At 61.3% G+C, this 22,922-nt stretch overlaps 3 non-coding genes across 3 annotated transcripts; all 3 read left to right on the top strand.

Moving 5' to 3' along the window:
* The first annotated feature begins 5,601 nt into the window (after positions 1 to 5,601).
* Positions 5,602 to 5,720, top strand: LOC131863763 (5S ribosomal RNA). Its single transcript, XR_009362658.1, has one exon. It is a non-coding gene; the product is annotated as a 5S ribosomal RNA (ribosomal RNA).
* Positions 5,721 to 13,537: 7,817 nt separating this feature from the next.
* LOC131863784 (5S ribosomal RNA) lies at positions 13,538 to 13,656 on the top strand. The gene has a single exon (XR_009362679.1). It is a non-coding gene; the product is annotated as a 5S ribosomal RNA (ribosomal RNA).
* A 7,817-nt stretch (positions 13,657 to 21,473) lies between these two features.
* Positions 21,474 to 21,592, top strand: LOC131863773 (5S ribosomal RNA). Its single transcript, XR_009362668.1, has one exon. It is a non-coding gene; the product is annotated as a 5S ribosomal RNA (ribosomal RNA).
* Positions 21,593 to 22,922: the final 1,330 nt, after the last annotated feature.

The following is a 22,922-nucleotide window of genomic DNA, read 5'->3' as shown; positions in this document are numbered from 1 at the left end:
AGGTCATCGGACACAAATTCAGACCTCGCCAATATGCCTACGTATCGAATCGGTCATCGGACCCAACTTCCGACTTCATCCATACTGTAGGGTCTTTGAGGTTGGCGCGGTGCGCTCAACCCAGGGAGTCGACCCATCGAAGCATACACCTCCCCTATATAAGCTATTTGTCCGATTCCCACACCTGTGTAGTTTGCACCTCTGACCAGGACATCGACCCCAACTTCCGAACTCGACTGCAACGACGGCACCAGCGCCTTGGTGCGCACCTTGCGACGCACAGTCCCAACATTCGCCTTCCTGCACATGGCAGGTCATCGGACCCAAATTCCGACCTCGCGAGTATGCCTACATATCGAATCGGTCATCGGACCCAACTTCCGACTTCATCCATACCGTAGGGTCTTTGAGGTTGGCGCGGTGCGCTCAACCCGGGGAGTCGACCCAACGAAGCATACACCTCCCCTATATAAGCTATTTGTCCGATTCCCACACCTGTGTAGTTTGCACCTCCGATCAAGACATCGACCCCAACTTCCGAACTCGCCTCCAACGACCGAACCAGCGCCTTGGTGCGCACCTTGCAACGCACAGTGCCAACATTCGCCTTCCTGCACGTGGCAGGTCATCGGACCCAAATTCCGACCTCGCGAGTATGCCTACATATCGAATCGGTCATCGGACCCAACTTCCGACTTCATCCATACCGTAGGGTCTTTGAGGTTGGCGCGGTGCGCTCAACCCGGGGAGTCGACCCAACGAAGCATACACCTCCCCTATATAAGCTATTTGTCCGATTCCCACACCTGTGTAGCTTGCACCTCCGATCAGGACATCGACCCCAACTTCCGAACTCGACTAAAAAGACCGCACCAGCGCCTTGGTGTGCACCTTGCAACGCACAGTGTCAACATTCGCCTTCCTGCACATGGCAGGTCATCGGACCCAAATTCCGACCTCATGAGCATACCTACTAATCGAATCGGTCATCGGACCCAACTTCCGACTTCATCCATACCGTAGGGTCTTTGAGGTTGGCGCGGTGCGCTCAACCTGGGGAGTCGACCCATCGAAGCATACACCTCCCCTATATAAGCTATTTGTCCGATTCCGACACCTGTGTAGTTTGCACCTCCGCTCAGGACATCGACCCCAACTTCCGAACTCGCCTGCAACGACCGAACCAGCGCCTTGGTGCGCACCAAAAGTGCGCACTTTTGGAGGGCACTTTTCTGCGCTCCAAAGGTGCGCACTTTTGGAGGGCACTTTTTGGAGGGCACTTTTCTGCGCTCCAAAGGTGCGCACTTTTGGAGGGCACTTTTTGGAGGGCACTTTTCTGCGCTCCAAAGGTGCGCACTTTTGGAGGGCACTTTTTGGAGGGCACTTTTCTGCGCTCCAAAGGTGCGCACTTTTGGAGGGCACTTTTTGGAGGGCACTTTTCTGCGCTCCAAAGGTGCGCACTTTTGGAGGGCACTTTTTGGAGGGCACTTTTCTGCGCTCCAAAGGTGCGCACTTTTGGAGGGCACTTTTTGGAGGGCACTTTTCTGCGCTCCAAAGGTGCGCACTTTTGGAGGGCACTTTTTGGAGGGCACTTTTCTGCGCTCCAAAGGTGCGCACTTTTGGAGGGCACTTTTTGGAGGGCACTTTTCTGCGCTCCAAAGGTGCGCACTTTTGGAGGGCACTTTTTGGAGGGCACTTTTCTGCGCTCCAAAGGTGCGCACTTTTGGAGGGCACTTTTTGGAGGGCACTTTTCTGCGCTCCAAAGGTGCGCACTTTTGGAGGGCACTTTTTGGAGGGCACTTTTCTGCGCTCCAAAGGTGCGCACTTTTGGAGGGCACTTTTGTGCACTCCAAAGGTGCGCACTTTTGGAGGGCACTTTTCCTGTGCTCCAAAGGTGCACACCTAGGTGAGCACCTTCGACCACACCTTGTAGCACACCAAACTCTGACTTTCGACTTCATCCGCAATGCAGGGTCTTTGAGGTTGGCGCAATGCGCACAACCAGGGGAGTCGACCCATCAAACCCAACACCTCCCCTATATAAGCTATTTGTCTGATTCTCATACATGCGTAGCCTGCAGGAGCAATTAGGACATCGACCCCAACTTTCGGCTTCTAAACGAAAACAAGGTCTTTGAGGTTGGTGTAATGCGAACAACTAGGGGAGTCAACCCATCAAACCCAACACCTCCCCTATATAAGCTATTTGTCTGATTCTCATACATGTGTAGTCTACAGGAGCAATTAGGACATCGACCCCAACTTTTGACTTCTTAACGAAAACAAGGTCTTTGAGGTTGACGTAATGCGCACAACCAGGGGAGTCGACCCATCAAACCCAACACCTCCCCTATATAAGCTATTTGTCCGATTCTCATACATGTGTAGCCTGCAGGAGCCATTAGGACATTGACCCCAACTTTTGACTTCTTAACGAAAACAAGGTCTTTGAGGTTGGCGTAATGCGCACAACCAAGGGAGTTGACCCATCAAACCCAACACCTCCCCTATATAAGCTATTTGTCTGATTCTCATACATGTGTAGCCTGCAACAACGATTAGGACATCCACCCCAACTTCTGAATTCGTCTGCGTTGACCGCACCAAAGGTGCACGCCTTGGTGCTCACCAAAATCCGACTTCCGACTTCTTCTGCTATGCGGGGTCTTTGAGGTTGGCGCAGTGCGCACAACCAGGGGAGTCAACCCACCGAATGCAACACCTCCCCTATATAAGCTATTTGTCTGATTCTCATACATGCGTAGACTGCAGCAATGATTAGGACATCCACCCCAACTTTTGACTTCTTAAACAAGACAGGGTCTTTGAAGTTGGTGCAGTGCACACAACCAGGGGAGTCGACCCATCAAACGCAACACCTCCCCTATATAAAGCTATTTGTCCGATTCTCATACGTGTAGTCTGCAGCAGCGATTAGGACATCGACCCCAACTTCCGAATTCGTTTGCATTGACCGCACCAAAGGTGCACGCCTTGGTGTGCACCCTGGAGTGCACTTTGGTGCTCACCTCGGTGCACACTTTGGTGTGCACCTCAGTGTGCACCAAAGGTGCGCACCTTGGAGCGCACCAAAGGTGTACACTTTGGAGCGCACCACATAGGGTCTTTGAGAGGTTGGCGCAGTGCGCACACCAAGGTGGGTGTTGAGGTGCGTGCCGAGGTGGGTGGGTGCTAGGGTGCGCTCCATGGTGGGTGCCAGGGTGGGTGCGTGCTAGGGTGGATTCCAAAGAGGGTCATAGGGTGGGTGCCAAGGTGGGTTGGTGATATAGTGGGTTCAAAGGTGGGTACTAGGGTGGGTTCCAAGGTGGGTCACAAGTTGGGTGCCAGGATGCGTGGGTGTTAGGTTGGGTGCCAAGGTGGGCTCCTGCGTGGGTGGGTGCTAGGGTGGGTTTCAAGGTGGACGCGAGGGCGGGTGCCAAGGTGGGTAACAAGTTGGGTGTTAGGATGGGTGAGTGCTAGAGTGGGTGCCAAGGTGGGTGGGTGCTAAGGTGGATGCCAAGGTGGTTCACAGGGTGGGTGGGTTCTAGGGTGAGTTCCAAGGTGGGTCACAGGTTCAGTGCTAGGGTGGGTGTCAAGGCGGGTGTCGAGGTGCCTGGGTGCTAGGGTGTGGATGCCAATGTGGGTCATAGGGTGGGTACTAGGGTGGGCTGCAATGTGGGTGCCAAGGTGGGTAACATGCTCGGTGGGTTCTAAATTGGGTGCCAGGGTGGGTGTGCACCCACCTTGCCCGAGGTGGGTGCCAAGGTGCCAGTGTGGGTGGGTGCTAAGGTGGATGCCAAGGTGGGTGAGAAGGTGGGTGATAGGTTGAGTGGTAGGATGGGTGGGTGCCAAGATGGGTCACAGGGTGGGTGCAAGGGTGGGTAGGTGCTAGGGTTGGTGTCAGGGTGGGTGGGTGCTAGGTTGGGTTCCAAGGTGGGTGCGAGGGTGAGTGTCAAGGTGGGTCACAGGTTAGGTGCTAGGATGGGTGAGTGCTAGGGTGCAAAGGTGCCAGGGTGGGTGCTAGGATGGGTCGATGCTAGGGTGAGTGGCAAGGTGGGTCCACAAGTGTCAAGGTGGGTGCCGAGGTGGGTGCCAAGTCGGCGACTGCTATGGTGGATGCCAAGGTGGGTCACGGGGTGGGTGCCAAGTTGCTAGGTTGGGTTCCAAGGTGGGTGCCAACGTGGGTGCTAGGGTGCGTGGGTTAAAGGGTGTGTCACAACGTGGGTGCCAGGATGGGTGCGCACCCACACTGGCCAAGACGGGTGCGGGTGCAAGGTTGGGTTCCAAGCCCGGTCACAGGCTGGGTGCTAGGATGGGTGGGTGCCAAGGTGGGCACCAGGGTGGGTGCACCCACCCTGGCCAAGGTGGGTCACGGGGTGGGTCCTAGGGTGGGTAACGGGGTGGGTACTAAGGTGCGTGCCAAGGTGGGTCATAGGGTGGGTGCCAAGGTGGGCACCAGGGTGGGTGTGCACCAACCCTAGCCAGGGTAGGTCACGGGGTGGTTGTCGGGGTGGGCGTCAAGGAGCCAAGGTGGGTGGCAAGTAGCCAAGTTGCGTGCCAAGGTGGGTGTCGGGGTGGGTGCCAAGGATCCAAGGTGGGTGCCAAGGAACCAAGGTGGGTGTCTGGGTGGGTGCCGAGGTGGGAGCCAGGGTGGGTCCCAAGGTGAGTGCAAAGGTGGGTGCCAGGGTCAAGGTGAGTGCCAATGTGGGTTCCAAGGTGCCAGGGTCAGGGTGAGTGCCAATGTGGGTTCAAAGGTGCTAAGTTGGGTGCGAGGTTGGGTGCGAGGGTGGGTGGGTGCCAAGGTGTGCTAGGTGGAAGCCCGGGTGGGTCGGCATCCCATGGGTGTCGAGTTGGGTGCCTGATGGGTGCTTCTTGTCAAGTTTTAGTCGTCGGGACTCATTTCGAGCCTTAGAGGTCGTTTCTTGTCCGGTTGCCCTGTCTTCGACCTGGGAACCCAATTTTGGTCCTCGGGTCCCATTTTTTTTTGTCTCGCATCCCACTTTTGGCCTGTGGCCTTTTCGGGGTCGATTCTCGTTTTGGGCATCAGAGCATGTTTCTTCTCCTAAAACCCAATATTTGTTTATTAAGTCTCGGAACACATTTTTGTTCTCGTGGACCCATCATGGGTCTTGGAACGCATTTGTGGTCCTTGGGTCCCATTTTGCATCCCGAAACTTGTGTTTTGGTGCTTGATCCCTATTTTGGGTGCCCACCTTGCACCAAGTGCGCACCCGGGGCAAACCGAGCGCCTTGGTGCACCGGGGCAAGATCGAGCGTGCACCCGAGGCGCCCCGAACATGCACCAAGGTGCACTCGGCCCACATGTGAGCGCAGGTCGTTGCGCCCGAGGTGGTGTGTGGGCACCGCGTTGCAGACGGGACACTGCACGCACACGACGCCCCCTCCAGGTGCACGCACGTAGGCCGGGCCGGGTGCACACCCGACGCCCTAGCAAGGTGCGCGCACCCGGGCAGGGCTCACACTTGGCGAACGGGGCGCACTTCGCGAGGGAGGGTGTGCACCTCGACGGGGGTGGGTGGCCGGGGTGGATTCGCACGTGGGTCGCGGTTTGCTAAGTACACACTGCGACAAGCTCATAACGGGTGCGATCATACCAGCATTAGTGCACCGGATCCCATCAGAACTCCGCAGTTAAGCGCGCTTGGGCCGGAGTAGTACTGGGATGGGTGACCTCCCGGGAAGTCCCGGTGTTGCACCCTTTTTTAGTTTTTCGCCGGGCGTCGCAATGCTATTTGAATAAACCTTTTGCCCGTTTGCGTTCTCGTCGGGGCCGGGCCGGGCCGGGGTGCGCTGCCCGCACTACCGCGCGCGCGGGGGCGACACCGAGCGCGCACCCGAGGCACCCCGAGCACACAGGCCACGGTGCAACCCGGGCGTTGTGCGCGCACCCCGGTGCGCCCGAGGTGCTGCGCGCGCACCCAGGTGAAATCGGTGTGCACCTCGGCCAGTGCGCGCTCGGTCGAGTCGCGCACGTTGGCCAAGGTGCACGGTGATGTTTCTTACTCTAAGGTTCCGCACCAGACGCCCGGGACAGGTGAGCGAAGCTGGGCGGGGCCGGGTGCGCGGCCGGGGCAGGTGCACGCAGCTGGAGAGAGCTTTGGAGCACACTTCGGAGCGCACCAATGATGCGCTCCATTCAAAAGTTTCCTGAAAAGGCAAAAAAAGTTGAGATTATAGAATTTCCCACTTGAGAGATTGTAAAAAAAAAAAATTTAAAATGAAGGAAACGCGGGTGCCAAGGTGTGCGCAGCCCAGCCAAGGTGTGCGCACCAAGGCGCCCACCCTGGCGAAGGTGCACGCAAGGTGCGCACCCGAGGCAAACCGGACAATTAACCCAACTTTCGACTTCGCGCGCACCTTGGAGCGCACTTCGGAGCGCTCCTTGGTGCGCACCAATCTTGGGCACCTCGGAGTGCACCATGGCGCCCACCAAGGTGCGCACCCGGGGCAAACCGAGCTCCGACTTCGTGCGCACCTTGGAGCGCACGAAAGGTGCGCACCATGGCGCCCACCAAGGTGCGCAGCCCAGCCAAGGCGTGCGCATCAAGGTGCGCACCCTGGCGAAGGTGCGCACCCGGGGCAAACCGAGCTCCGACTTCGTGCGCACCTTGGAGCGCACAAAAGGTGCGCAACCCAGCCAAGGTGTGCGCACCCCGGTCAAACCGAGCTCCGAATCGTGCGCACCAGAGGTGCACGCCATCGTGCGCACCTTGGAGCACACTTCGGAGCCCTCCTTGGTGCGCGCCGATGTTGCGCACCTCGGAGCGCACCCGGGGAAAACAATGCAATTAACCCGACTTTCGACTTCGTGGGCACCTCGGAGCGCTCTCGGGTTCGCACCTCGGAGCACACCGAGGTGCGCACCTTTGATGCGCTGCCTTCACCAATTTCCAGAAAAGGCAAGAAAACATTGAGAAGGTGTGCACACCGAGGTGCCCACCCTGGCGAAGGTGCACGCGAGGTGCGCACCCGGGGCAAACCGGGCTCCGACTTCGTGCACGCCGCACCTTGGAGCACACTTCGGAGCGCTCCTTGGTGCGCACCAGGGCGCGCAACCCAGCCGAGGTGCCCACCCCGGCGAAGGTGCACGCGAGGTGCGCACCCGGGGCAAACCGGGCTCCGACTTCGTGCACGCCATGGTGCCCACCGCGGCGAAGGTGCACGCGAGGTGCGCACCCGGGGCAAACCGGGCTCCGACTTCGTGCACGCCGCACCTTGGAGCACACTTCGGAGCGCTCCTTGGTGCGCACCATGGTGCCCACCAGGGCGCGCAACCCCGCCGAAGGTGCACGCGAGGTGCGCACCCGGGGCAAACCGGGCTCCGACTTCGTGCACGCCGCACCTTGGAGCACACTTCGGAGCGCTCCTTGGTGCGCACCATGGTGCCCACCAGGGCGCGCAACCCCGCCGAAGGTGCACGCGAGGTGCGCACCCGGGGCAAACCGGGCTCCGACTTCGTGCACGCCATGGTGCGCACCGCGGCGAAGGTGCGCACCCGGGGCAAACCGGGCTCCGACTTCGTGCACGCCGCACCTTGGAGCACACTTCGGAGCGCTCCTTGGTGCGCACCAGGGCGCGCAACCCAGCCGAGGTGCCCACCCCGGCGAAGGTGCACGCGAGGTGCGTACCCGGGGCAAACCGGGCTCCGACTTCGTGCACGCCGCACCTTGGAGCACACTTCGGAGCGCTCCTTGGTGCGCACCATGGTGCCCACCAGGCCGCGCAACCCAGCCAAGGTGTGCGCACCAAGGTGCACGCGAGGTGCGCACCCGGGGCAAACCGGGGTCCGACTTCGTGCACGCCGCACCTTGGAGCACACATCGGGGCGCTCCCGGGTTCGCACCGGCGTTGCGCACCGTGGTGGGCACCTCGGAGCACACCAAGGTGGGCAGCGAGGTGCGCACCTTTGATGCGATGCCTTCACTAATTTCCATAAAAGGCAAAAAAAAAACGAGATTTTAAAATTTCCGTTTTGAAAGATAGTGAGAAAAAGGGAATGCTGGTGCCATCTTGAGCCCGCCCTGGTGCGCAGCCCAGCCAAGGTGTGCGCACCAAGGTGCCCACCCTGGCGAAGGTGCGCGCCCGGGCAATTAATCCAACTTCCAACTTCGCGCGCGCCAGGGTGGGAGCGCACCCAACAACCGGGCCTGGGAAGAGCCAATGCGAGAAACCCCACCAAACGCTCTGACAAAAAAAGAGGGGGCGCTCCAGTAACCCCGCTTCGGAGCGCACCCTGGGCAAACCCAGCCAAGGTGCCCACCCCGGCCAAGGTGCAGGCGAGGTGCGCACCCGGGGCAAACCGGGCTCCGACAACGTGCACGCCGCACCTTGGAGCACACTTCGTAGCGCTCCCGGGTGCGCACCTCAGAGCACACCAAGGTGGGCAGCGAGGTGCGCACCTTTGATGCGCTGCCTTCACTAATTTCCAGAAAAGGCAAAAAAAAAAGGAGATTTTAAAATTTCCGTTTTGAAAGATAGTGAAAAAAACGGAACGCGCGTGCCATCTTGAGCCCGCCCTGGTGCGCAGCCCAGGTAAGGTGCCCACCCTGGCAAAGGTGCGCACCCGGGCAATTAACCCTACTTCCGACTTCGTGCGCGCCAGGGTGGCAACCGGGCCTCGGAAGAGCCAATGCGAGAAACCCCACCAAACGCTCCGACAAAAAAAGAGGCGGCGCTCCAATAACCCCGCTTCGGAGCGCAGCCGGGGCAAACCCAGCCAAGGTGCCCACCCCGACGAAGGTGCACGCGAGGTGCGCACCCGGGGCAAACCGGGCTCCGACAACGTGCACGCAGCACCTTGGAGCACACTTCGAAGCACTCCCGGGTGCCCACCGGCGTTGCGCACCGTGGTGGGCAGCGAGGTGCGCACCTTTGATGCGCTGCCTTCACTAATTTCCAGAAAAAGGCAAAAAAAAATGAGATTTTAAAATTTCCGTTTTGAAAGATAGTGAAAAAAAAGGAACGCGGGTGCCATCTTGAGCCCGCCCTGGTGCGCAGCCCAGGCAAGGCATGCGCACCAAGGTGCCCACCCGAGGTGCACACCCGGGGCAAACCGGGCTCCGACTTCGTGCAGGCCGCACCTTGGAGCACACTTCGGAGCGCTCCTTGGTGCGCACCATGGTGCCCACCAGGGCGCGCAACCCAGCCAAGGTCTGCACACCAAGGTGCCCACCCCGGCGAAGGTGCACGCGAGGTGCGCACCCGGGGCAAACCGGGCTCCGACTTCGTGCACGCCATGGTGCCCACCGCGGCGAAGGTGCACGCGAGGTGCGCACCCGGGGCAAACCGGGCTCCGACTTCGTGCACGCCGCACCTTGGAGCACACTTCGGAGCGCTCCTTGGTGCGCACCATGGTGCCCACCAGGGCGCGCAACCCAGCCAAGGTGTGCGCACCAAGGTGCACGCGAGGTGCGCACCCGGGGCAAACCGGGGTCCGACTTCGTGCACGCCGCACCTTGGAGCACACATCGGAGCGCTCCCAGGTTCGCACCAGCGTTGCGCACCTTTGATGCGCTGCCTTCACTAATTTCCAGAAAAGGCAAAAAAAAACGAGATTTTAAAATTTCCGTTCTGAAAGATAGTGAAAAAAACGGAACGCGGGTGCCATCTTGAGCCCTTCCTGGTGCGCAGCCCAGGCAAGTTGTGCGCACCAAGGTGCCCACCCTGGCGGAGGTGCGCGCCCGGGGCAATCCGGGCTCCGACTTCGTGCACTGCATGGTGCCCACCAAGGCGCGCAACCCAGCCAAGGTGCCCACCGCAGCGAAGGTGCACGCGAGGTGCGCACCCGAGGTGCACACCCGGGGCAAACCGGGCTCCGACTTCGTGCACGCCGCACCTTGGAGCACACTTCAGAGCGCTCCTTGGTGCGCACCAAGGCGCGCAACCCAGCCGAGGTGCCCACCCCGGCGAAGGTGCACGCGAGGTGCGCACCCGGGGCAAACCGGGCTCCGACTTCGTGCACGCCATGGTGCCCACCGCGGCGAAGGTGCGCACCCGGGGCAAACCGGGCTCCGACTTCGTGCACGCCGCACCTTGGAGCACACTTCGGAGCGCTCCTTGGTGCGCACCATGGTGCCCACCAGGCCGCGCAACCCAGCCAAGGTGTGCGCACCAAGGTGCACGCGAGGTGCGCACCCGGGGCAAACCGGGGTCCGACTTCGTGCACGCCGCACCTTGGAGCACACATCGGGGCGCTCCCGGGTTCGCACCGGCGTTGCGCACCGTGGTGGGCACCTCGGAGCACACCAAGGTGGGCAGCGAGGTGCGCACCTTTGATGCGATGCCTTCACTAATTTCCATAAAAGGCAAAAAAAAAACGAGATTTTAAAATTTCCGTTTTGAAAGATAGTGAGAAAAAGGGAATGCTGGTGCCATCTTGAGCCCGCCCTGGTGCGCAGCCCAGCCAAGGTTTGCGCACCAAGGTGCCCACCCTGGCGAAGGTGCGCGCCCGGGCAATTAACCCAACTTCCAACTTCGCGCGCGCCAGGGTGGGAGCGCACCCAACAACCGGGCCTGGGAAGAGCCAATGCGAGAAACCCCACCAAACTCTCTGACAAAAAAAGAGGGGGCGCTCCAGTAACCCCGCTTCGGAGCGCACCCTGGGCAAACCCAGCCAAGGTGCCCACCCCGGCCAAGGTGCAGGCGAGGTGCGCACCCGGGGCAAACCGGGCTCCGACAACGTGCACGCCGCACCTTGGAGCACACTTCGTAGCGCTCCCGGGTGCGCACCTCAGAGCACACCAAGGTGGGCAGCGAGGTGCGCACCTTTGATGCGCTGCCTTCACTAATTTCCAGAAAAGGCAAAAAAAAAAGGAGATTTTAAAATTTCCGTTTTGAAAGATAGTGAAAAAAACGGAACGCGCGTGCCATCTTGAGCCCGCCCTGGTGCGCAGCCCAGGTAAGGTGCCACCCTGGCAAAGGTGCGCACCCGGGCAATTAACCCTACTTCCGACTTCGTGCGCGCCAGGGTGGCAACCGGGCCTCGGAAGAGCCAATGCGAGAAACCCCACCAAACGCTCCGACAAAAAAAGAGGCGGCGCTCCAATAACCCCGCTTCGGAGCGCAGCCGGGGCAAACCAAGCCAAGGTGCCCACCCCGACGAAGGTGCACGCGAGGTGCGCACCCGGGGCAAACCGGGCTCCGACAACGTGCACGCAGCACCTTGGAGCACACTTCGAAGCACTCCCGGGTGCCCACCGGCGTTGCGCACCGTGGTGGGCAGCGAGGTGCGCACCTTTGATGCGCTGCCTTCACTAATTTCCAGAAAAAGGCAAAAAAAAATGAGATTTTAAAATTTCCGTTTTGAAAGATAGTGAAAAAAAAGGAACGCGGGTGCCATCTTGAGCCCGCCCTGGTGCGCAGCCCAGGCAAGGCATGCGCACCAAGGTGCCCACCCGAGGTGCACACCCGGGGCAAACCGGGCTCCGACTTCGTGCAGGCCGCACCTTGGAGCACACTTCGGAGCGCTCCTTGGTGCGCACCATGGTGCCCACCAGGGCGCACCCGAGGCAAACCGGGCTCCGACTTCGTGCACGCCGCACCTTGGAGCACACATCGGAGCGCTCCCAGGTTCGCACCAGCGTTGCGCACCTTTGATGCGCTGCCTTCACTAATTTCCAGAAAAGGCAAAAAAAAACGATATTTTAAAATTTCCGTTCTGAAAGATAGTGAAAAAAACGGAACGCGGGTGCCATCTTGAGCCCTTCCTGATGCGCAGCCCAGGCAAGTTGTGCGCACCAAGGTGCCCACCCTGGCGGAGGTGCGCGCCCGGGGCAAACCGGGCTCCGACTTCGTGCACTGCATGGTGCCCACCAAGGCGCGCAACCCAGCCAAGGTGCCCACCGCAGCGAAGGTGCACGCGAGGTGCGCACCCGAGGTGCACACCCGGGGCAAACCGGGCTCCGACTTCGTGCACGCCGCACCTTGGAGCACACTTCAGAGCGCTCCTTGGTACGCACCAGGGCGCGCAACCCAGCCAAGGTGCTCACCCCGGCGAAGGTGCACGCGAGGTGCGCACCCGGGGCAAACCGGGCTCGGACTTCGTGCACGCCGCACCTTGGAGCACACATCGGAGCGCTCCCGGGTTCGCACCAGCATTGCGCACCTTTGATGCGCTGCCTTCACTAATTTCCAGAAAAGGCAAAAAAAAGAAAAAAATGAGATTTTAAAATTTCCGTTTTGAAAGATAGTGAAAAAAACGGAACGCGGGTGCCATCTTGAGCCCGCCCTGGTGTGCAGCCCAGGCAAGTTGTGCGCACCAAGGCACCCACCCTGGCCAAGGTGGGTCACGGGGTGGGTCCTAGGGTGGGTAACGGGGTGGGTACTAAGGTGCGTGCCAAGGTGGGTCATAGGGTGGGTGCCAAGGTGGGCACCAGGGTGGGTGTGCACCAACCCTAGCCAGGGTAGGTCACGGGGTGGTTGTCGGGGTGGGCGTCAAGGAGCCAAGGTGGGTGGCAAGTAGCCAAGTTGCGTGCCAAGGTGGGTGTCGGGGTGGGTGCCAAGGATCCAAGGTGGGTGCCAAGGAACCAAGGTGGGTGTCTGGGTGGGTGCCGAGGTGGGAGCCAGGGTGGGTCCCAAGGTGAGTGCAAAGGTGGGTGCCAGGGTCAAGGTGAGTGCCAATGTGGGTTCCAAGGTGCCAGGGTCAGGGTGAGTGCCAATGTGGGTTCAAAGGTGCTAAGTTGGGTGCGAGGTTGGGTGCGAGGGTGGGTGGGTGCCAAGGTGTGCTAGGTGGAAGCCCGGGTGGGTCGGCATCCCATGGGTGTCGAGTTGGGTGCCTGATGGGTGCTTCTTGTCAAGTTTTAGTCGTCGGGACTCATTTCGAGCCTTAGAGGTCGTTTCTTGTCCGGTTGCCCTGTCTTCGACCTGGGAACCCAATTTTGGTCCTCGGGTCCCATTTTTTTTTGTCTCGCATCCCACTTTTGGCCTGTGGCCTTTTCGGGGTCGATTCTCGTTTTGGGCATCAGAGCATGTTTCTTCTCCTAAAACCCAATATTTGTTTATTAAGTCTCGGAACACATTTTTGTTCTCGTGGACCCATCATGGGTCTTGGAACGCATTTGTGGTCCTTGGGTCCCATTTTGCATCCCGAAACTTGTGTTTTGGTGCTTGATCCCTATTTTGGGTGCCCACCTTGCACCAAGTGCGCACCCGGGGCAAACCGAGCGCCTTGGTGCACCGGGGCAAGATCGAGCGTGCACCCGAGGCGCCCCGAACATGCACCAAGGTGCACTCGGCCCACATGTGAGCGCAGGTCGTTGCGCCCGAGGTGGTGTGTGGGCACCGCGTTGCAGACGGGACACTGCACGCACACGACGCCCCCTACAGGTGCACGCACGTAGGCCGGGCCGGGTGCACACCCGACGCCCTAGCAAGGTGCGCGCACCCGGGCAGGGCTCACACTTGGCGAACGGGGCGCACTTCGCGAGGGAGGGTGTGCACCTCGACGGGGGTGGGTGGCCGGGGTGGATTCGCACGTGGGTCGCGGTTTGCTAAGTACACACTGCGACAAGCTCATAACGGGTGCGATCATACCAGCGTTAGTGCACCGGATCCCATCAGAACTCCGCAGTTAAGCGCGCTTGGGCCGGAGTAGTACTGGGATGGGTGACCTCCCGGGAAGTCCCGGTGTTGCACCCTTTTTTAGTTTTTCGCCGGGCATCGCAATGCTATTTGAATAAACCTTTTGCCCGTTTGCGTTCTCGTCGGGGCCGGGCCGGGCCGGGGTGCGCTGCCCGCACTACCGCGCGCGCGGGGGCGACACCGAGCGCGCACCCGAGGCGCCCCGAGCACACAGGCCACGGTGCAACCCGGGCGTTGTGCGCGCACCCCGGTGCGCCCGAGGTGCTGCGCGCGCACCCAGGTGAAATCGGTGTGCACCTCGGCCAGTGCGCGCTCGGTCGAGTCGCGCACGTTGGCCAAGGTGCACGGTGATGTTTCTTACTCTAAGGTTCCGCACCAGACGCCCGGGACAGGTGAGCGAAGCTGGGCGGGGCCGGGTGCGCGGCCGGGGCAGGTGCACGCAGCTGGAGAGAGCTTTGGAGCACACTTCGGAGCGCACCAATGATGCGCTCCATTCAAAAGTTTCCTGAAAAGGCAAAAAAAGTTGAGATTATAGAATTTCCCACTTGAGAGATTGTAAAAAAAAAAAATTTAAAATGAAGGAAACGCGGGTGCCAAGGTGTGCGCAGCCCAGCCAAGGTGTGCGCACCAAGGCGCCCACCCTGGCGAAGGTGCACGCAAGGTGCGCACCCGAGGCAAACCGGACAATTAACCCAACTTTCGACTTCGCGCGCACCTTGGAGCGCACTTCGGAGCGCTCCTTGGTGCGCACCAATCTTGGGCACCTCGGAGTGCACCATGGCGCCCACCAAGGTGCGCACCCGGGGCAAACCGAGCTCCGACTTCGTGCGCACCTTGGAGCGCACGAAAGGTGCGCACCATGGCGCCCACCAAGGTGCGCAGCCCAGCCAAGGCGTGCGCATCAAGGTGCGCACCCTGGCGAAGGTGCGCACCCGGGGCAAACCGAGCTCCGACTTCGTGCGCACCTTGGAGCGCACAAAAGGTGCGCAACCCAGCCAAGGTGTGCGCACCCCGGTCAAACCGAGCTCCGAATCGTGCGCACCAGAGGTGCACGCCATCGTGCGCACCTTGGAGCACACTTCGGAGCCCTCCTTGGTGCGCGCCGATGTTGCGCACCTCGGAGCGCACCCGGGGAAAACAATGCAATTAACCCGACTTTCGACTTCGTGGGCACCTCGGAGCGCTCTCGGGTTCGCACCTCGGAGCACACCGAGGTGCGCACCTTTGATGCGCTGCCTTCACCAATTTCCAGAAAAGGCAAGAAAACATTGAGAAGGTGTGCGCACCGAGGTGCCCACCCTGGCGAAGGTGCACGCGAGGTGCGCACCCGGGGCAAACCGGGCTCCGACTTCGTGCACGCCGCACCTTGGAGCACACTTCGGAGCGCTCCTTGGTGCGCACCAGGGCGCGCAACCCAGCCGAGGTGCCCACCCCGGCGAAGGTGCACGCGAGGTGCGCACCCGGGGCAAACCGGGCTCCGACTTCGTGCACGCCATGGTGCCCACCGCGGCGAAGGTGCACGCGAGGTGCGCACCCGGGGCAAACCGGGCTCCGACTTCGTGCACGCCGCACCTTGGAGCACACTTCGGAGCGCTCCTTGGTGCGCACCATGGTGCCCACCAGGGCGCGCAACCCCGCCGAAGGTGCACGCGAGGTGCGCACCCGGGGCAAACCGGGCTCCGACTTCGTGCACGCCGCACCTTGGAGCACACTTCGGAGCGCTCCTTGGTGCGCACCATGGTGCCCACCAGGGCGCGCAACCCCGCCGAAGGTGCACGCGAGGTGCGCACCCGGGGCAAACCGGGCTCCGACTTCGTGCACGCCATGGTGCGCACCGCGGCGAAGGTGCGCACCCGGGGCAAACCGGGCTCCGACTTCGTGCACGCCGCACCTTGGAGCACACTTCGGAGCGCTCCTTGGTGCGCACCAGGGCGCGCAACCCAGCCGAGGTGCCCACCCCGGCGAAGGTGCACGCGAGGTGCGTACCCGGGGCAAACCGGGCTCCGACTTCGTGCACGCCGCACCTTGGAGCACACTTCGGAGCGCTCCTTGGTGCGCACCATGGTGCCCACCAGGCCGCGCAACCCAGCCAAGGTGTGCGCACCAAGGTGCACGCGAGGTGCGCACCCGGGGCAAACCGGGGTCCGACTTCGTGCACGCCGCACCTTGGAGCACACATCGGGGCGCTCCCGGGTTCGCACCGGCGTTGCGCACCGTGGTGGGCACCTCGGAGCACACCAAGGTGGGCAGCGAGGTGCGCACCTTTGATGCGATGCCTTCACTAATTTCCATAAAAGGCAAAAAAAAAACGAGATTTTAAAATTTCCGTTTTGAAAGATAGTGAGAAAAAGGGAATGCTGGTGCCATCTTGAGCCCGCCCTGGTGCGCAGCCCAGCCAAGGTGTGCGCACCAAGGTGCCCACCCTGGCGAAGGTGCGCGCCCGGGCAATTAATCCAACTTCCAACTTCGCGCGCGCCAGGGTGGGAGCGCACCCAACAACCGGGCCTGGGAAGAGCCAATGCGAGAAACCCCACCAAACGCTCTGACAAAAAAAGAGGGGGCGCTCCAGTAACCCCGCTTCGGAGCGCACCCTGGGCAAACCCAGCCAAGGTGCCCACCCCGGCCAAGGTGCAGGCGAGGTGCGCACCCGGGGCAAACCGGGCTCCGACAACGTGCACGCCGCACCTTGGAGCACACTTCGTAGCGCTCCCGGGTGCGCACCTCAGAGCACACCAAGGTGGGCAGCGAGGTGCGCACCTTTGATGCGCTGCCTTCACTAATTTCCAGAAAAGGCAAAAAAAAAAGGAGATTTTAAAATTTCCGTTTTGAAAGATAGTGAAAAAAACGGAACGCGCGTGCCATCTTGAGCCCGCCCTGGTGCGCAGCCCAGGTAAGGTGCCCACCCTGGCAAAGGTGCGCACCCGGGCAATTAACCCTACTTCCGACTTCGTGCGCGCCAGGGTGGCAACCGGGCCTCGGAAGAGCCAATGCGAGAAACCCCACCAAACGCTCCGACAAAAAAAGAGGCGGCGCTCCAATAACCCCGCTTCGGAGCGCAGCCGGGGCAAACCCAGCCAAGGTGCCCACCCCGACGAAGGTGCACGCGAGGTGCGCACCCGGGGCAAACCGGGCTCCGACAACGTGCACGCAGCACCTTGGAGCACACTTCGAAGCACTCCCGGGTGCCCACCGGCGTTGCGCACCGTGGTGGGCAGCGAGGTGCGCACCTTTGATGCGCTGCCTTCACTAATTTCCAGAAAAAGGCAAAAAAAAATGAGATTTTAAAATTTCCGTTTTGAAAGATAGTGAAAAAAAAGGAACGCGGGTGCCATCTTGAGCCCGCCCTGGTGCGCAGCCCAGGCAAGGCATGCGCACCAAGGTGCCCACCCGAGGTGCACACCCGGGGCAAACCGGGCTCCGACTTCGTGCAGGCCGCACCTTGGAGCACACTTCGGAGCGCTCCTTGGTGCGCACCATGGTGCCCACCAGGGCGCGCAACCCAGCCAAGGTCTGCACACCAAGGTGCCCACCCCGGCGAAGGTGCACGCGAGGTGCGCACCCGGGGCAAACCGGGCTCCGACTTCGTGCACGCCATGGTGCCCACCGCGGCGAAGGTGCACGCGAGGTGCGCACCCGGGGCAAACCGGGCTCCGACTTCGTGCACGCCGCACCTTGGAGCACACTTCGGAGCGCTCCTTGGTGCGCACCATGGTGCCCACCAGGGCGCGCAACCCAGCCAAGGTGTGCGCACCAAGGTGCACGCGAGGTGCGCACCCGGGGCAAACCGGGGTCCGACTTCGTGCACGCCGCACCTTGGAGCACACATCGGAGCGCTCCCAGGTTCGCACCAGCGTTGCGCACCTTTGATGCGCTGCCTTCACTAATTTCCAGAAAAGGCAAAAAAAAACGAGATTTTAAAATTTCCGTTCTGAAAGATAGTGAAAAAAACGGAACGCGGGTGCCATCTTGAGCCCTTCCTGGTGCGCAGCCCAGGCAAGTTGTGCGCACCAAGGTGCCCACCCTGGCGGAGGTGCGCGCCCGGGGCAATCCGGGCTCCGACTTCGTGCACTGCATGGTGCCCACCAAGGCGCGCAACCCAGCCAAGGTGCCCACCGCAGCGAAGGTGCACGCGAGGTGCGCACCCGAGGTGCACACCCGGGGCAAACCGGGCTCCGACTTCGTGCACGCCGCACCTTGGAGCACACTTCAGAGCGCTCCTTGGTGCGCACCAAGGCGCGCAACCCAGCCGAGGTGCCCACCCCGGCGAAGGTGCACGCGAGGTGCGCACCCGGGGCAAACCGGGCTCCGACTTCGTGCACGCCATGGTGCCCACCGCGGCGAAGGTGCGCACCCGGGGCAAACCGGGCTCCGACTTCGTGCACGCCGCACCTTGGAGCACACTTCGGAGCGCTCCTTGGTGCGCACCATGGTGCCCACCAGGCCGCGCAACCCAGCCAAGGTGTGCGCACCAAGGTGCATGCGAGGTGCGCACCCGGGGCAAACCGGGGTCCGACTTCGTGCACGCCGCACCTTGGAGCACACATCGGGGCGCTCCCGGGTTCGCACCGGCGTTGCGCACCGTGGTGGGCACCTCGGAGCACACCAAGGTGGGCAGCGAGGTGCGCACCTTTGATGCGATGCCTTCACTAATTTCCATAAAAGGCAAAAAAAAAACGAGATTTTAAAATTTCCGTTTTGAAAGATAGTGAGAAAAAGGGAATGCTGGTGCCATCTTGAGCCCGCCCTGGTGCGCAGCCCAGCCAAGGTTTGCGCACCAAGGTGCCCACCCTGGCGAAGGTGCGCGCCCGGGCAATTAACCCAACTTCCAACTTCGCGCGCGCCAGGGTGGGAGCGCACCCAACAACCGGGCCTGGGAAGAGCCAATGCGAGAAACCCCACCAAACTCTCTGACAAAAAAAGAGGGGGCGCTCCAGTAACCCCGCTTCGGAGCGCACCCTGGGCAAACCCAGCCAAGGTGCCCACCCCGGCCAAGGTGCAGGCGAGGTGCGCACCCGGGGCAAACCGGGCTCCGACAACGTGCACGCCGCACCTTGGAGCACACTTCGTAGCGCTCCCGGGTGCGCACCTCAGAGCACACCAAGGTGGGCAGCGAGGTGCGCACCTTTGATGCGCTGCCTTCACTAATTTCCAGAAAAGGCAAAAAAAAAAGGAGATTTTAAAATTTCCGTTTTGAAAGATAGTGAAAAAAACGGAACGCGCGTGCCATCTTGAGCCCGCCCTGGTGCGCAGCCCAGGTAAGGTGCCACCCTGGCAAAGGTGCGCACCCGGGCAATTAACCCTACTTCCGACTTCGTGCGCGCCAGGGTGGCAACCGGGCCTCGGAAGAGCCAATGCGAGAAACCCCACCAAACGCTCCGACAAAAAAAGAGGCGGCGCTCCAATAACCCCGCTTCGGAGCGCAGCCGGGGCAAACCAAGCCAAGGTGCCCACCCCGACGAAGGTGCACGCGAGGTGCGCACCCGGGGCAAACCGGGCTCCGACAACGTGCACGCAGCACCTTGGAGCACACTTCGAAGCACTCCCGGGTGCCCACCGGCGTTGCGCACCGTGGTGGGCAGCGAGGTGCGCACCTTTGATGCGCTGCCTTCACTAATTTCCAGAAAAAGGCAAAAAAAAATGAGATTTTAAAATTTCCGTTTTGAAAGATAGTGAAAAAAAAGGAACGCGGGTGCCATCTTGAGCCCGCCCTGGTGCGCAGCCCAGGCAAGGCATGCGCACCAAGGTGCCCACCCGAGGTGCACACCCGGGGCAAACCGGGCTCCGACTTCGTGCAGGCCGCACCTTGGAGCACACTTCGGAGCGCTCCTTGGTGCGCACCATGGTGCCCACCAGGGCGCACCCGAGGCAAACCGGGCTCCGACTTCGTGCACGCCGCACCTTGGAGCACACATCGGAGCGCTCCCAGGTTCGCACCAGCGTTGCGCACCTTTGATGCGCTGCCTTCACTAATTTCCAGAAAAGGCAAAAAAAAACGATATTTTAAAATTTCCGTTCTGAAAGATAGTGAAAAAAACGGAACGCGGGTGCCATCTTGAGCCCTTCCTGATGCGCAGCCCAGGCAAGTTGTGCGCACCAAGGTGCCCACCCTGGCGGAGGTGCGCGCCCGGGGCAAACCGGGCTCCGACTTCGTGCACTGCATGGTGCCCACCAAGGCGCGCAACCCAGCCAAGGTGCCCACCGCAGCGAAGGTGCACGCGAGGTGCGCACCCGAGGTGCACACCCGGGGCAAACCGGGCTCCGACTTCGTGCACGCCGCACCTTGGAGCACACTTCAGAGCGCTCCTTGGTACGCACCAGGGCGCGCAACCCAGCCAAGGTGCTCACCCCGGCGAAGGTGCACGCGAGGTGCGCACCCGGGGCAAACCGGGCTCGGACTTCGTGCACGCCGCACCTTGGAGCACACATCAGAGCGCTCCCGGGTTCGCACCAGCATTGCGCACCTTTGATGCGCTGCCTTCACTAATTTCCAGAAAAGGCAAAAAAAAGAAAAAAATGAGATTTTAAAATTTCCGTTTTGAAAGATAGTGAAAAAAACGGAACGCGGGTGCCATCTTGAGCCCGCCCTGGTGTGCAGCCCAGGCAAGTTGTGCGCACCAAGGCACCCACCCTGGCCAAGGTGGGTCACGGGGTGGGTCCTAGGGTGGGTAACGGGGTGGGTACTAAGGTGCGTGCCAAGGTGGGTCATAGGGTGGGTGCCAAGGTGGGCACCAGGGTGGGTGTGCACCAACCCTAGCCAGGGTAGGTCACGGGGTGGTTGTCGGGGTGGGCGTCAAGGAGCCAAGGTGGGTGGCAAGTAGCCAAGTTGCGTGCCAAGGTGGGTGTCGGGGTGGGTGCCAAGGATCCAAGGTGGGTGCCAAGGAACCAAGGTGGGTGTCTGGGTGGGTGCCGAGGTGGGAGCCAGGGTGGGTCCCAAGGTGAGTGCAAAGGTGGGTGCCAGGGTCAAGGTGAGTGCCAATGTGGGTTCCAAGGTGCCAGGGTCAGGGTGAGTGCCAATGTGGGTTCAAAGGTGCTAAGTTGGGTGCGAGGTTGGGTGCGAGGGTGGGTGGGTGCCAAGGTGTGCTAGGTGGAAGCCCGGGTGGGTCGGCATCCCATGGGTGTCGAGTTGGGTGCCTGATGGGTGCTTCTTGTCAAGTTTTAGTCGTCGGGACTCATTTCGAGCCTTAGAGGTCGTTTCTTGTCCGGTTGCCCTGTCTTCGACCTGGGAACCCAATTTTGGTCCTCGGGTCCCATTTTTTTTTGTCTCGCATCCCACTTTTGGCCTGTGGCCTTTTCGGGGTCGATTCTCGTTTTGGGCATCAGAGCATGTTTCTTCTCCTAAAACCCAATATTTGTTTATTAAGTCTCGGAACACATTTTTGTTCTCGTGGACCCATCATGGGTCTTGGAACGCATTTGTGGTCCTTGGGTCCCATTTTGCATCCCGAAACTTGTGTTTTGGTGCTTGATCCCTATTTTGGGTGCCCACCTTGCACCAAGTGCGCACCCGGGGCAAACCGAGCGCCTTGGTGCACCGGGGCAAGATCGAGCGTGCACCCGAGGCGCCCCGAACATGCACCAAGGTGCACTCGGCCCACATGTGAGCGCAGGTCGTTGCGCCCGAGGTGGTGTGTGGGCACCGCGTTGCAGACGGGACACTGCACGCACACGACGCCCCCTACAGGTGCACGCACGTAGGCCGGGCCGGGTGCACACCCGACGCCCTAGCAAGGTGCGCGCACCCGGGCAGGGCTCACACTTGGCGAACGGGGCGCACTTCGCGAGGGAGGGTGTGCACCTCGACGGGGGTGGGTGGCCGGGGTGGATTCGCACGTGGGTCGCGGTTTGCTAAGTACACACTGCGACAAGCTCATAACGGGTGCGATCATACCAGCGTTAGTGCACCGGATCCCATCAGAACTCCGCAGTTAAGCGCGCTTGGGCCGGAGTAGTACTGGGATGGGTGACCTCCCGGGAAGTCCCGGTGTTGCACCCTTTTTTAGTTTTTCGCCGGGCATCGCAATGCTATTTGAATAAACCTTTTGCCCGTTTGCGTTCTCGTCGGGGCCGGGCCGGGCCGGGGTGCGCTGCCCGCACTACCGCGCGCGCGGGGGCGACACCGAGCGCGCACCCGAGGCGCCCCGAGCACACAGGCCACGGTGCAACCCGGGCGTTGTGCGCGCACCCCGGTGCGCCCGAGGTGCTGCGCGCGCACCCAGGTGAAATCGGTGTGCACCTCGGCCAGTGCGCGCTCGGTCGAGTCGCGCACGTTGGCCAAGGTGCACGGTGATGTTTCTTACTCTAAGGTTCCGCACCAGACGCCCGGGACAGGTGAGCGAAGCTGGGCGGGGCCGGGTGCGCGGCCGGGGCAGGTGCACGCAGCTGGAGAGAGCTTTGGAGCACACTTCGGAGCGCACCAATGATGCGCTCCATTCAAAAGTTTCCTGAAAAGGCAAAAAAAGTTGAGATTATAGAATTTCCCACTTGAGAGATTGTAAAAAAAAAAAATTTAAAATGAAGGAAACGCGGGTGCCAAGGTGTGCGCAGCCCAGCCAAGGTGTGCGCACCAAGGCGCCCACCCTGGCGAAGGTGCACGCAAGGTGCGCACCCGAGGCAAACCGGACAATTAACCCAACTTTCGACTTCGCGCGCACCTTGGAGCGCACTTCGGAGCGCTCCTTGGTGCGCACCAATCTTGGGCACCTCGGAGTGCACCATGGCGCCCACCAAGGTGCGCACCCGGGGCAAACCGAGCTCCGACTTCGTGCGCACCTTGGAGCGCACGAAAGGTGCGCACCATGGCGCCCACCAAGGTGCGCAGCCCAGCCAAGGCGTGCGCATCAAGGTGCGCACCCTGGCGAAGGTGCGCACCCGGGGCAAACCGAGCTCCGACTTCGTGCGCACCTTGGAGCGCACAAAAGGTGCGCAACCCAGCCAAGGTGTGCGCACCCCGGTCAAACCGAGCTCCGAATCGTGCGCACCAGAGGTGCACGCCATCGTGCGCACCTTGGAGCACACTTCGGAGCCCTCCTTGGTGCGCGCCGATGTTGCGCACCTCGGAGCGCACCCGGGGAAAACAATGCAATTAACCCGACTTTCGACTTCGTGGGCACCTCGGAGCGCTCTCGGGTTCGCACCTCGGAGCACACCGAGGTGCGCACCTTTGATGCGCTGCCTTCACCAATTTCCAGAAAAGGCAAGAAAACATTGAGAAGGTGTGCGCACCGAGGTGCCCACCCTGGCGAAGGTGCACGCGAGGTGCGCACCCGGGGCAAACCGGGCTCCGACTTCGTGCACGCCGCACCTTGGAGCACACTTCGGAGCGC

The sequence above is a fragment of the Cryptomeria japonica genome, unplaced genomic scaffold, assembly GCF_030272615.1.
Source record: "Cryptomeria japonica unplaced genomic scaffold, Sugi_1.0 HiC_scaffold_68, whole genome shotgun sequence".
In the NCBI taxonomy this organism is placed as follows: domain Eukaryota; kingdom Viridiplantae; phylum Streptophyta; class Pinopsida; order Cupressales; family Cupressaceae; genus Cryptomeria; species Cryptomeria japonica.
The sequence above is the reverse complement of the archived record's forward strand: the minus strand, read 5'-3'. Positions and strand labels throughout refer to the sequence as shown.